This window comes from Xyrauchen texanus, chromosome 12 (assembly GCF_025860055.1).
Source record: "Xyrauchen texanus isolate HMW12.3.18 chromosome 12, RBS_HiC_50CHRs, whole genome shotgun sequence".
In the NCBI taxonomy this organism is placed as follows: domain Eukaryota; kingdom Metazoa; phylum Chordata; class Actinopteri; order Cypriniformes; family Catostomidae; genus Xyrauchen; species Xyrauchen texanus.
The window spans coordinates 3,528,159-3,542,321 of NC_068287.1; the positions used below are offsets into that span (position 1 = coordinate 3,528,159).

The window sequence follows — 14,163 nt, forward strand, 5'->3', positions numbered from 1 at the left end:
ATGCAAGACATGGTAAATATTGCATACACTTTCAAAGACTGTCAAATATAAACATATGAATGTGTGTCCAGCTTGCCAGCCGCCATTTAATGCGCCGGGTAGCTTGCATTTTATGCGTTTTCATCTTGTTTAAATTTCTCTGCTCATCCTCTGATCTGCGCTATCAGGCAGCACTCTCTTGATGTGCGCGCTGGCTGGCCATTTGATGTTCTGTGCTGACTTTAAAGCAGCCAAAAGGCCCTTAACGGCAGGCATGTAGCAGAGCAGGAGTCTGTGTGCTCGTTAGCCCAATGACTGTTTAATTAGCTCGATGAGGACTGCAGTGTTAATGCAGCTGCCTATTGAGACAAACGGGCATCTGTGTTGTTCATAAATCATGCAAAGGGTAATTTAATCAGCCTAATATGTGTGTGTCTGGAGCACTAACACATACGTCAGATAACAGCACTCGTTTCATGTCGACACTTTAAAGTGATGGCAGAGAAAGAAAAAAATGAAATTCAGCAGATGAAAGAAAATGTTGCACTGTATGGAACATGAAACGCATAACGTCCTGGAACGTTTTTAAATTACATACGACCCAGTGACAGCCAGACGTGATTTCTTTCACTTGATAACATTTTTCACATTTCATTCCTTTTTTTGTTTTTACCAAAAAAGCAGTAAACAACTGCTGTGAGATTTGTGGCTTAAATTGTGACATAAATGTATGGTTTATTGTAGCACACAAAAGTTACACTAATGTAAAAGATTTAAAAATGATACAAAATGGTGAATTTATTCTTTAAAGTTTTAATTGTGATGTAATATAATGGTAAATAGTGGTAATAAAGACATAATTAACTTTTAGCAAGATTATTTGTATTTTTTTCAGAACTAAACTTGCTGCATAATTCTTGGGTGTTGTGGTTGGTTGTTGGGGAATTCCCTGAATGTATTACAAATACACTGAACTAAAATACATATTATGGAGAAAATACAAATACTCACATTTCTTAAGTGTATTCATTTAAAATTGTATTTAAACAGTAGGCTACATGCAAACACTTCGGTGGCTGTTTTTCATGTTTCCTTCTACAGTAGTGAATTTTTCTCCAATGTTGACCTTTGAAGTATCTGTTAGGTCAGTCAAAAAAAAATTTTTTTTAAAAAATAATAAAAAAGCATTGATTGAAGAAATATGCATCTTGTGTTTTTGATTTTCAAATGGTTCACCATTTTAAATGTATTATTGTTCATGAATATCGATTTTCATGCATTACATTTATTGATTGCCGATTAAGAAAATGTCATAGCAACCCTACTTGTAATGCTTTATTGTCAATGTGTCACTATTATAAAAAATAAATGAATATTCAAGAGTGAGTTTGAAGTGTGTTCATCAATGCCAGGATTTTTTCTTATGAAGATTTGTAAAAGTGACTGTATAAGAAAAACGATGTACAAAAAATACTGTAAAAAAATGCATCATCTGATTGAAGTCTTGAAGTTTATCCCAAATGCATAATTTTATAACTCCTTTATTGGTCTGCACTTGCTTACGTCAATAAAGTCTGAACTCGGAGGAGAACCGCAAGGGTGTAGGGTGCCAAGTCCACCACCAAGTCTATGATATTCTGGTCTCAGGAAATGGGTCAGGTCCCTCCTTCAATGTAAGTCTATGGGACTTTTTTCTTTACCTGTTTTATTGTCTACCAGGTGAAAAGTTTAGTCTGATCTCTTTTAAATGTAATAGCACATCTCTCGTATATATATTTGAAGTCAGAAGTTTACATACACTTAGGTTGAAGCCTTTAAAACTTTTTTTAACAACTCCATAGATTTAATATTAGCAAACTATAGTTTTGGCAAGTCGTTTAGGACATCTACTTTGTGCATGACAAGAGTAATTTTTCCAACAATTATTTACAAACAGATTGTTTTACTTTTAATTGACTATATCACAATTCACAATTCCAGTGGTTCAGAAGTTTAAGTTAACTGTGCCTTTAAGCAGCTTGGAAAATTTCAGAAAATTATGTCAAGCCTTCAGACAATTAAACAATTAGCTTCTGATAGGCTAATTGGAGTCAACTGGAGGTGTACCTGTGGATATATTTTAAGGCCTACCTTCAAACGCAGTGCCTCTTTGCTTGACATCATGGGAAAATCAAAAGATATCAGCCAAAACCTCAAAAGAAATGTAATAAATTGTGGACCTCCACTAGTCTGGCACATCCTTGGGAGCAATTTACAAACACCTGGAGGTACCACGTTCATCTGTACAAACAATAGTACGCAAGTATAGGCACCATGGGACAACGCAACTATCATACCATTCAGGGAGACGCATTCTGTCTCCTAGAGATGAACATAGGTGTGAAAAGTACAAATAAATATCAGAACAACAGCAAAGGACCTTGTGAAGATGCTGGAGGAAACGGGTAGCCAAGTATCTATATCCACAGTAAAACAAGTCCTATAGTGACATAACCTGAAAGGCTGCTCAGCAAGGACGAAGCCACTGCTCCAAAACGCCATAAATAAGCCAGACTACAGTTTGCAAGTGTAGTGGAGACAAAGATTTTACTCCTTGGAGAAATGTCCTCTGGTCTGATGAAACAAAAATGTAACTGTTTGGACAGAATGACCATCGGTATGTTTGGAGGAAAAGGGGTGATGCTTGCAAGCCAAAGAACACCATCCCAACGGTGAAGAATGGGGGTGGCAGCATCATGTTGTGGGGGTGCTTTGCTGCACGAGAAACTGGTATACTTCACCAAATAAGGAAGGAAAATTATGTGGATATATTGAAGCAACATCTCAAGACATCAGAGAGGAAGTTAAAGCTCGGTCACAAATGGGTCTTCTAAATGGACAATGACCCCAAGCATACCTCCAAAGTTGTGGCAAAATGGCTAAAGGACAACAAAGTCAAGGTATTGGAGTGGCCATCACAAAGTCCTGACCTCAATCCAATAGAAAATTTGTGGCAGAACTGAAAAAGCATGTGCGAGTAAGGAGGTCTACAAACCTGACTCAGTTACACCAGTTCTGTCTGGAGGAATGGGACCAAATTCCAGCAACTTATTGTGAGAATCTTGTGGAAGGCTACACAAAACATTTGACCCAAGTTAAACAATTTAAAGGCAATGCTACCAACAAAGTGTATGTAAACTACTGACCCACTGGGAATGTGATGAAAGAAATAAACGCTGAAATAATTAATTCTCTCTACTCTTATTCTGACATTTCACATTTTTAAAATAAAGTAGTGATCCTAACTGACCTAAGACAGGGAATGTTTTCTACGATTCAATGACAGGAATTGAGAAAAACTGATTTTAAATGTATTTGGCTAACATGTTTGTGAATTTCTTACTTCAACTGTGTGTGTGTGTGTGTGTATATATATATATATCGGACACCATCCTAAAAAAAATATATATATATATATATATATATATATATATATATATTTTTAGGATGGTGTCCGATTAATTAATCACATATACAAATATTTGCTTAGAAAGCCCCTCATATAACAACAATTCAATATATAATGATGAAATAATTATACATAGTTATCTTTAAATATTACAAAATTATATATATATATATATATATATATATATATAAAATAAAAATATTCAGATAATTAAAATGCATTACATTCTTGTAGCAGAAGAGTTCATCATTGATAAAACCACCCAAAAAGCGGCTTTAGAATACAATGTATTGCTTACTACCATATTATTGATCATAAGACAACCATTGTCATACAGTTCACAACAATCTTTTTTTATTTTTTTACATTTTTTATGCATTTGGCAGACGCTTTTATCCAAAGCGACTTACAGTGCACTTATTACAGGGACAATCCTCCTGGAGCAGATAGGGTTAAGGGCCTTGCTCAAGGGCCCAACAGTGGGATCTTGGTGGTGCTGGGGCTTGAACCCCCGACCTTCTGGTCAGTAACCCTGAGCCTCAACCACTGAGCCACCACTGCCCCCTGCAGTCCAATCCATTAGACATTAAGGACCCATCAATCTACACCTGCGTCAGACATTTTTATTTTATTTTTTTAGAAACAAGCCAGGGGTATACATAGTACACAATACTACAGATATAGTTTACAATAATGCCAAGACATTATATTCATTACATAGTGCAATGGTTTTCAATGCTTTGGAGTTGTTGGAGGTACAAAGAGTATTTAAATAATATTTCAAGTCTTTACCAAAAAGTGCAAATAGGGGCTTTATAGTAATTTACACATATGTATAAAAAACTTGGCAAGAAATATAAACCGATTAATCAGAAAATATTAACTTAAGTTATCAAAATTGTGAAAACCAAATAAAACGTCTTTATAAAGCAAAGAAAAAGTAGTTAAAATAGAGGTACATACAAACAAACATTTTCTCCAAAATACTACAGCGTGGACACCTTCCCAAAAAAGGTGAGAGGCAGATTCATCTACAGCATTACAGAAAGAGCCAAGTGGATCTATTTCAGGGAGCATGTTCCTTAAATAAAGATTGACTGGGTAAAAACGGTGTAACAGTTTAAAGGACATCTCCTTAACCTTGTTGGTAATTAAATATTTGTGAGGTAAAGACCATACGTCCTGCGTCAGACATGCTTGTGTCACGTCTCGGGTGTGTTACTTCATAAAGATAAAATGTTTAGGTCACTGTGTCAATTTAAATATAGTTTAAAACTCAATCTTTAAACACATCTTAAGATCCCTTAGTTCGCATTTGCACTCCTTCAAGTGTTTTGAACGCAAGAACGTAACGCATGTTTGTGTTGTGGATCCGCTGAAGGGTTGTTAATGTTTTGTTCACTGTAATAAACTGTGTTGCTCATACAGCTGAAATTTCACTTACTGCCCTCTGGAGTAAACATGTGGTACTACAAGCTTGAATTTCACAGGAAAGCATTGCTATTAATTGCGTTAATTTTTTAACACGTTATTTTTTGTAAAATTAATCGCATGTTATTAACGCGTTAAATCGACAGCCTTAATATATATATATATATATATATATATATATATATATATACAAACTACCGCTCAAAAGTTTGGGTTCACTTGACTGAAATGTTTCTCATGATTTTAAAAATCGTTTGATCTGAATGTGTATGCGTACATGTTTGAAATGAGTTTTGTAGACAAAAATATAATTGTGCCACCATATTAATTTATTTCATTATAAAACTAATATTTAATATACTAAGTTTTTGAAATTGATGACTTGGACCAAATAATAAAGAAAAGCAGCCAATAATTGCCCAATATAGATGAGAACTCCTTCAATACTGTTTAAAAGCATCTCAGGGTGATACTTCAAGAAGTTGCTTGAGAAAATGTCAAGAGTACAAGTCTGCAAATTCTAGACAAAGCTGTGCTGTGAAGATGATCAAATATTTTTGTTTTGATTTATTATGAATTTTTTTTAGTCACAACATAATTCCCATAGTTCTGTTTATGATATTCCACAGTTTTGATGACTTTACTATTATTCTAAAATGTGAAGAAAAAAAAAATATTATAAAGAAAGAATAAGTGTTTTAAAACTTTTGACCGGTAGTGTAATCCAATATATATATATATATATATATATATATATATATATATATATATATAGGATTATTTCTATTATTATTATTATTATTATTATTACATTTATTATTTAACTTTGGACAAATAGAATTACAAAATGGTAGACCAACATAACAACGGAGTTGTTCTCGTAAATGAAATCACAGACGAAAATGGTTGTTAATTAAGTTTTTTTATTTTATTTTGTCACCGATAATGAAGACGAGATGAATAAGGTGCATCATGACAATAATTTAAATATTTTATTAAATCATACTGTTGATGATATGACGAGATAAAAATTATACTGCAAGATATTAAAAGTGAAAACATCTACAGAAACAACTGTTTATAGAAAAAATATTGGATACGGATTGATCTAATTCAAAGTATGTTGAGGATTTCTCCGCTTGAGCAGCGTGAGCTGAATGAGCAAAAACTGGCAAAAATGAACTGCTTCAAAATGGGGTCAATACATCATTCAAGAACATTCCTATTTATTCACTATATCCACATCATATAGTACATGTAATATAACAACTCACTTCTGCACAGTGAAGCAAATGAAAAGATAAACTTGAACTAAGTGACACTCTATACAGAATATGCATAATTTGCACTGCGTAACTTACTGCGTTTCTGTAAGAAACACTACATGCCATCCTAATATCCTTTCACAGAAAATGTATCATTATTCAGAATCCAGAAGGCTAACTTGTAAAAAGCACCTAATATTTCAGTATATTCATTATTATTTCAGCAGTAGGTTGTTCAGTATGTATATTTATGTTTGATATGTTTAAAATAGAAAATCGAAATACATTTCTTCAAAATGTTTGAATATTTGATTGAAGTCTATTACAGTTTGACCATTTTGCACATCAACAAAAATATTTTTTTTTTTTTATTGACTATTATTTTGTTATTATACCTGCCATAGGAAATGAATGGGCAAGACTATAACTGAGCATTTTTTTCTTCAATAAAATCAATCAATCAGCCACAATGTGGAACACATCCACTCAGTAATGATGGGGTGAGACTAGCACATCCACAATACTGAACACACAAATACACACACACAAACACACAGAAATGAATTTGTGGGACTACAATGCAGAGCATTTATTTATTTTGTCAAATAAAAATCAATCAGCCACAATGCAGCACACACACATGCACCCAAACACACATGCACATACAGATCAAAGTCAGAGTCTGACCCTATATATTTTTAAGCAATATCACATGAGCAAGAGTGCGATATGGCCCTACATCAGCACTGCTGTGATTCGGCCATATGTAATCACGATAAGCACTATTGCAAGTGTGATATTGCTTATATACAACAGTTCAATGAACAAGTACATTTAAAAAAAAATTGGAAAAACTGAGTACGGTCATAAAAACGTATTTGTGCATGGAACTACTTAAGCTAGTTAAACATGGCGGATCAGAATCTGCCGTTGTTGGTTCAAACCAAATGATGCGTCCAAGCATTCATTAGTAATTCAAATTCACTTCAGAAATAGTACCATGGCTTGTGCTGTTTCTAACAAGTTATTAGATAAACAAGGATGGGTGTGTGTGTGTGTGTGTGTGTGTGTGTGTGAGAGAGTGAGAGATAGAGATGGAGCATGTGCAATCACCTGTTGCCACTCCCAAGCAGAGATGCTGTCAGCTTTCTGAAGATCAGTTGAAAAATAGCCATCCAAGCGGGGGTATTTCTCCCTATTTCGCGGTAGCCGGTGTGCAAGAGTCATTCCCTATAGAAACCACAATGTCCTCCATTTTAAACAGTATGTCCAAACCAATGTGGAAAGTCCGGCAAGAGAAGGACCTTGAGTTCTGTAATCAGTCAATCTGTTGTGTCTCTCAGCTGTGATGAGGCTTAATGCAGAAGTTGTTCATTTAAAGCTGTTTAAAGCTATTTCCTAGCTTTAGTATTGTGGTAGTAATACAATTAAGCTATCACAAGTAGCTGTTGTATGTAAACACTGGCTGACGCGGATTCACTTCACGTTACCTAACTGGCTCATATTACACACAAAATTATCTTTTGCTATCACCTGCTGGCTAACATGTAATGTAAAAAAAAGAGATGTAAAAAGAGACACATAGCCTACTTTAGCTCTTAACACAAATGCACTGCTCTTACACTTTAGTTTAGAATGGCACGAACACAAGCGCAGTGATACACACAGTGAAGCGTCAGAGTGCTGATGGTGTCAGACCATCAGTGCTCATGGAATGTCTCTCGTCCAATCAGATTCGAGGACTGGAACTAACTGTTGTATATATATTCTTAAGATTCTTACCTAAGCCAACACTGCTAATGACATCATAGCTCACTTCAAACAATCTAATAAAATCCCAATGGATATTCAATTTACCACTGAATATTCTCTGTTGCACTCTTAAATATGCCAAATTATGGAAGTAAATGCTGTTTCACAATGTTTTTAAACAATTTATATACTATTGATAGATAACCCAACAATTAGCTCTCATCTAAACCTCAAAAGGTCAGTATTCACTCAGTATTGCCTCCATCACAGTTCTGCAGTCATACTATCTAGCAGTGTTGTGGTATTGTTGTGTGCTAGCAATATGTGAGCAATGCTGTGGTCTGGACTGGATTACAGGGCTGTGGAAGAGGCTCTGCTTTAAGCCCTGTTTTAGGGAGGCCATCTCCTGGCCCTCAGGAAAAGCCTTTAGATGTGGCGTTCCCATTCCCAACCGCAGGAATGCAGTGGGAGATGTGGAAGTGGTTAGGACAGTGTTTTGAGAGAGAAATTACACACTTCAGGTCAGACCCTCTTTCAGTTCGTCTGGCCTTACTTTATCTTTATCACTCACAGAAAGAAGCAAAACACGTCCACCAACATGCAGACATGACACTATTAGTAATGGGTCAGGATGTTTGACTAATCAGCTAGTCATACAACCAACTTGCAAATTATGTGGATGTTTAGTGAGTTTATTTTGATATTTCAGCTTAATCTCATGAAAACTTTGTGACTGTGACGACATTTAAAAAAATTATACAACATGGTACACATATTGTGTGGCACTAAAAGCTAGTTAAACATTGAAGTTTGAAGGTTACGTTTTTAAGGTTAATAGAGATACAAATCAACAAAACCTACCTTTCTACCCTAAACCTTCAACCTAACCAATAGTGTCAGAAAAGCAAATGTGAGATGAAAAACGCAATTGCTAAAGCAACCATGTCATTTTTTGGTTCTTCTATGACACTTTTAGCTTACATGTCAACTTGCGTGCTCTTCGGGACACGTATTTCGGTCCTTCGCATCACAAGTGCAATGCTCTATTAGTTGAGCTACTGCGTAATTTGGTCGCACTGAAACAAGCTTGCAAATGTAACTAGTTATTCAATGCAAACATTAAAATGTATCGCACTATAGTAAAAGTGTTTAGATGTCATGATGTCATACACATTCTTATTTGTAATGCCCAAATTGGTGGAAAATCTTCATCAAATCATCAGGTTAAAGGAATGACTAAGGTTGGATTCAGCTCCACTAATAAGCTCATTGTTTGCTCTTTGTTTGTTTGGCTGCTGGTTGTGGTATGGAAACGTAAGCATTGCTAATTCAATCCAGTCTCGTGGATGGTAGAATGGCCAAAATCACTTACAGCACCCTTAACTCTGCTAGTGGACAGATGACATCATGACTTCCTAGAGCACAAGACCTGCTCCTGTACTAATATTGTGAGGTTTTATAGGAATACCTCTCCTTGACACACTCGCTACACTTTACTTAGTGCATTTCTGTCACTTTCCAGTATCACGTAAAACCTTCCACCTGAAATGTTTCATCATCAAGTTTTTGGAAAAGGAAGTATTAGAGGAAGCTGTACTCTAGAGTGTGTGCCTGGGTGAATTTGAGGTGAATTCTTTGCTGTAAGGAAATAATGTATTACCTACATGTATGCATGTGTCATACACAGATCAAGAGACTCCTATTGATAGTCACACCATTTGGGTGTGGAGTGCGCTAAAGAGTTTAACAGTCCGGAACACTCTACACTGTGATTTTACTCAGCCAAGATACAGTTGAGGTCTGATACCTTTGGGATTCAGGAAGGGTTCTGGACTATATTTCATAACTTTATGTTTGCGTGGGGGTTTTTATGTTAATGATAAAAGAAAAACATTGTCTATGTTGTTTGCTAATGAAAGCATCACTAATATTATTGTCACTATTAGTATATCCTGTACTTCTATATGGCCAGGCATACAATATTTGCCTGATAGACAATAAAAGAGACTAAAAACATCACATAGACTTACATTGAAGGAGGGACCCGAGCCATATTTAATGACCAAAATATGATAGAGACTTGGGCCAATAAGCAACCCCCAAGTAAACACCCAGATCACCCTAGCAAACATGTTAAAACACCTAGTAATGCCCTCGCAACCACCCAGAACACCTTAGCAATCAAATGGCAAGGCAAGAAAAAAAACATCAACATAGGAATGGCCCAGCAACCATACAGTAATGTGCTTAAATAAATCTAAACACCTTAGCAACCACATAGCAATTCCCTAGCAATCACCCATAAAAACCTAGCAATTGAATTGCAAGGCACAAAAAACCTCTCATAACACCTTAGCACAGCATAGCAATACCCTAGAAACCACCCAGTACAATTTAGCAATGTGTTAAAAAAAATCTCAAAACACAATAGCATCTGCTTGGCAAGGCACTAAAAGACTTTTAGAATACTGTTGCAACTGCATAGCAATGCCCTAGCAACCACATCAGAATATGCTAATAAACCAAACGAATAGCAACACATTAGCAACGGCATGGCAAGGAGTTAAGACTTCTTTTCTTTTAATGTATTATTTACACTGAAATTAAACTTAATAGGCTAAATAAAAGAGTTTCACGAGTTCATTTGCCCATATAATATTTAAACTATTAAGGTTAAACTTATTTGGCTTGCTGTCCACAGAGGGGCTCGATGAAGCAGCTTCAACTCGAGCTCTGAAGTATCCCCCCCGGGACTATTAATAGGAGATGATTAAGTGGGGCAAGATGCCTAGGGTAAAAGTGGAGTTGGGGAGGTAGAGGGATGCTGGAAACAGCTGAGACTGAAGACAGGTAAAGAGCTGCTTATATACTCCGGCTGTTAATTGAAAGATTAGATGGACTCGCTCCTCCCAAAATTACGTTTAGGAACTTCAAATGTACAAAAGGACATTACAATATTAGCATATTTTTGCTGTGGTATTTAAATTGGTCATTTTGTTGGTATCGTACAGACTACTGAAATTTAGGTATAACATCACTAGCAACCAAAGAACAAATTGCAAAAAAACCATAGCAACTTCATATTAAGGGTCTTAAAAAACCACACAACAATGTGCTAAAGAAAACTCAAAACACCTTAGCAAACTGCATGGCAAGGCACTAAAATACTTGTAGAACACTTTAGCGACTGTATAGCAATGCACTAGCAACCACATAGCAATGTGCTAAATATGTCAAACACTTTTGCAAATGCAAAGCCACCCTAGCAACCCCATGGCAAGGCACTAAAATCCTTTTAGAATACAGTAGCAACTGCATAGCAATTCAATAGCAACCACAGAGCAACATGCTAAAAAAACTCCTTATACCTTATCAACCGCATAGCAACACCTTAGCAACCTCATAGCAAGGAGTTAAAAAACGATCTGAATACCTTAGTAACTGCATAACAATACCATAGCAACCGCTAGGCAAAGTACTAAAGTACTCGCAGAACACCTTAGCAACCACATAGCAACTCCTTAGCAACCACGATGCAACAGACTAACAAACCGGGAACACCCAAAACAACTGCTTAGCAATGCTCTAGTAACCACATAAAAAAACAGATAACACTAAAGCAACCATATACCAACCTCCTAGTAACTACCCAGAACACCCCACCAACTGTACAGCAAGGCACTAAAAAACTCTTCAAACACTTTAGCAAATACATAGCAATGCTCTCGCAACCACATAGAGAAACATGCAAAAAAATTCAGAACACCTAAACAACTGCATAGCATAGCCCTAGCAATCACCCAAAACACCCTAGCAATGCCTTAGCAACCATATAGAAATGTGCTTAAAACTCAGAATACCTTAGGAATCACATAGCAACACCCTAGCAACTGCTAGGTAATGCACTAAAGAACTCATAGAACACCTTAACAACCACAAAGCAATGTTTTAGCAACCGCATTGCAACATGCAAAAATTGTGTAACACCCTTCACAACTGCATAGCAATGCTCTAGCAACCACATTAAAAATGCAGAACACCTAAGCAACTGCACTGCAACACCCTAACATCTACCCAGAACACCCTAGCAACCATACAGCAAGGCAATAAAAAACTCTTTGAACGCTTTAGCAACTGTGTAGCAATGCCCTAGCAACCACCTAAAACACCCTAGCAATGGCATAGCAAGGTGCTAAAAAATTCTCAGAACACCGTAATATCTACATAGCATCACAGACATGAGATTACAGCTGACATTTTCCAGTTGGTTAATATTATTTTTCATACAAAAAGCTGATTTCAGAGGAAATTACATATAATTAAATGTCATTTATTTTAACTGGATAGAATGGATTAAACATGGTTAAATGTGCTACACTCTTATTGGTAGCCTAACCACATTAGACAACATTTTTGATAAACAAATATTTAGTAATTTGCATTTAGTCATTTGGACACTTTTATCCAAAGTGGGTCGGGAGCTGTGTAGAATTCACTGAGCAATGTCATTTGAATTTTGCATTGAAAATAAATGTACATTTTGCTGTTATATCAATTGCAGTGTCATCCATATAAGTGGTGCATACCTGAGTAACTCCTCCATCCTACTGATCTTCTTGTTGCTGTCGGCTCGTTCCTTCTCCAGCTCTGCCTGCAGCGTCTGCAGCTGTGACAGGACAACAGAACTGTCAATCACTCAACAAGCTTCATCAGATCCCGCCCCTCAACACGTCTAAACGGAGCCAATCACATTTTCAACAGGTCAAAGGTCAGAAGACTAGCCTGCAGGTGCATATGGCCGCTGCTCTGCAGATGTGCCCTTGACAGAGGTGCGCCTCAGCGCTTGTCTTTATGACCCGAGCAGCCCTTTGAAGGCAGCAGCCAGGTGTCTGATCTTAAAACTTATCTTCATTTGATTGTGTCAGCCGAATTATGAAAGCAGCTCTTTTATGACTGTCCTTTTATGAAGCTTTGAAGGGTCTTGAAAGCGGCCAAGCTTGGCAACAGGCATTATAATGTCTCTTAAGTTATTGGGGCAATCAGGCCACGTCTGGACTCAAGCTACGACTGTCCGGTTACGCTTCTCTTTCATTTAGGGAAATGTGCTTTACCCCCATGAGGCTATGCTGCTTTGACAAACAACATCTCGTAATTAAGACTAGACTTTACAGCCCAATGCTCATATCATCAGAGTAAACAAGGCCATTTGAGAGCAGAGCAGAGTACCAACAATCATCCATGCGATTATCCAATCAGACACTCGCATGGCAGTGGTGCAGTGCATAAAATCATGCAGATATGGGTCAGGAGCTTCAGTTAATGTTCATATCAATGAATGTGATCTCAGTTATTTGGACTGTGGCATGATTGTTGGTGCCAGGCCGGCTGGTTTGAGTATTTCTGTAACTGCTGATCGGCTGGGATTTTCACACACAACAGTTTATAGAATTTACTCTGAATGGTGCCAAAAACCAAAAACATCCAGTGAGTGGCAGTTTTGTGGACGGAAATGTCTTGTTGATGAGAGAGGTCAACAGAGAATCAGATAACCACTCTGTACAATTGTAGTGAGAAGAATATTATCTCAGAATGCTGTTCTGAGATGCGGGTTGGCACTGTTTTACTGTATATATATATATATATATGTATATATATATATATATATATATATATATATATATATATATATATGTAAGATGTGTCTGCAGAAAAGAATGCTTCTGTTGGCTGAAAAAATCTGTGATGGTCTTCATTTGAGAACAACAACACGTGTGATGACATATAGGAAGAGCGAAACTTTCCATGGGAGAGACAGAGCTGTTAAACCAGCACCAGACAGCCTAAGATGACACACACAAACACACACACACACACACACACACACACACACACACACACACACACACACACACACACACACACACACACACACATGTTGTGTTTCCATGTTTTATGGGGACTTTCCATAGACATAATGGTTTTTATACTGTACAAACTTTATATTCTATCCCCTAAACCTAACCCTACCCCTAAACCTAACCCTCACAGAAAACATTCTGCATTTTTACATTTTCAAAAAACATAATTTAGTATGATTTATAAGCTGTTTTCCTCATGGGGACCGACAAAATGTCCCCACAAGGTCAAAATTTTCGGGTTTTACTATCCTTATGGGGACATTTGGTCCCCACTAAGTGATAAATACACGCTCACACACACACACACACACACACACACACACACACACACACACACACACACACACACACTTGCGTCTCATGGTAAATG

At 36.7% G+C, this 14,163-nt stretch overlaps 1 pseudogene; it reads right to left on the reverse strand.

Moving 5' to 3' along the window:
- The window catches only part of LOC127652970 (centrosomal protein of 112 kDa-like), a 288,819-nt pseudogene that overhangs the window by 210,049 nt on the left and 64,607 nt on the right, over positions 1-14,163 (reverse strand).